Source organism: Gavialis gangeticus, unplaced genomic scaffold, assembly GCF_001723915.1.
Source record: "Gavialis gangeticus isolate Ggan-Ray unplaced genomic scaffold, GavGan_comp1, whole genome shotgun sequence".
Classification (NCBI taxonomy): domain Eukaryota; kingdom Metazoa; phylum Chordata; order Crocodylia; family Gavialidae; genus Gavialis; species Gavialis gangeticus.
The window spans coordinates 99,987,042-99,988,539 of record NW_017729024.1 but is presented as its reverse complement, the minus strand read 5'-3'; positions in this window follow the sequence as shown (position 1 = coordinate 99,988,539).

Below are 1,498 nucleotides of genomic sequence, written 5' to 3'. Positions count from 1 at the left end.
AGAAATTTCAAACAATAAAGAACTTTTTGCAAGTCAACAGGGGTGTCCAGCTTCTGAGTGGCCAGAAGTTGCAGGCTTCTGTGCAACATGTGGCCACCCCAGCCACATGTTGCACAGTCTGAACCTCTCTAGGCTACATGCCATGCAAGCCACATGCCATGCCATATAACCTCCCCACCATCCTCCCTGCACCATACAGACCCTTGATTTGTTGTGCAAACTCCTCATACTGCATTGCCTGGCCCCCTCTCCACAGGGCAAGCAACTCCTGCTGTGCTGCACTGGCATCTTCTTACTACATGGAGTCCCTTGTCCTTCTGGGCACTGTGGCCATGGGCTCTCTTTCTGGTCTACCTCCAAGTGTAAGGGCAGGCAGCAGAATCTGGAGGAGATACAGGGAGCCTGGGGACTTCAGCAGCTGCAGCAAGGGAGCAAGAAGCAGGGCAGCAGCCATATCAGGAGCCCAGAGGTGGCAGGTTAACCTCTCAGGGACAGCATGCAGCCTGCAGTCCACCAGTTGGACAGCCCTACAAGTGAGACTAAAAAAATAAAACTTCTAGAACTGCAAAAGAGCTGATGCACAAAGTGTGATTCATGTATGGATTGGGCTGCAACAGCTTTTTTTTTTTTTTTTTTGAAAGAGAAACCAATCACAGGATTGTCTCTGCAAGTTAATACCAGGAGTCCCATCAGTTACAGAAAGTTACTTCCCTTAAGCCATAAAACCCAACAGGAGACTGGAGAGAGTTGGGTTCTCAGCTGGCCACCTGAGGAGCCCTCCTGCTAGTAGCATTGAAAGAAGTTTCAAAGATAAACATCTATTACATGTCTCACTGTCTTTCAGCCTGTAAGGGAATGCCTGCAGTGATGCTAGAATAATCCTGAGCTATAATATCATCTAGAACAGACGTAAAAATTAAAACCCTAATCCGTCATTAATTTTCTATACAGCTGGTCAATTTGCTTTAACTACCAATCTAATTTTGATAAGGACTTAAAATATATGCATATCGTATCTCCAGATAATGAACTGGAAATTGTTTTAATCCTTTTGTAAAAAGTACACACTTGAATAAGTAGGCAGAGTTTATATAAGTTAAACATTTTAGTCAGTAACTCAATAGTATAATAAGTATTTGTGTTTCACTAACAAATTCCACTCTAGGTTCCACTGTAAAAACAATTTTATAGCAATAAGTGATTGTTAAGAATACTATGCTCCAGATGATTATTTATGAGTGTAGCTCACTACTTCTTTTTAAAGAAGCATCTACTAGCTCTGAATTTTTGAAAACACAGATTATTCTAAATACAATAATTAAATTGCGTTATTATCCTTTTATGGCTTTAAAAATGTACCTCAGTCAGAGGATACTGACTTCTCCTGCATCCTTGAAACAGCTGCATTTTCTATGTCTCCAGGATCTTTTCCCTGTTTTAATTCTTTGCCCTTATTTTTCTCCCTTCATAAGTCTTCTCTCCTAACTCTGCACCCAGA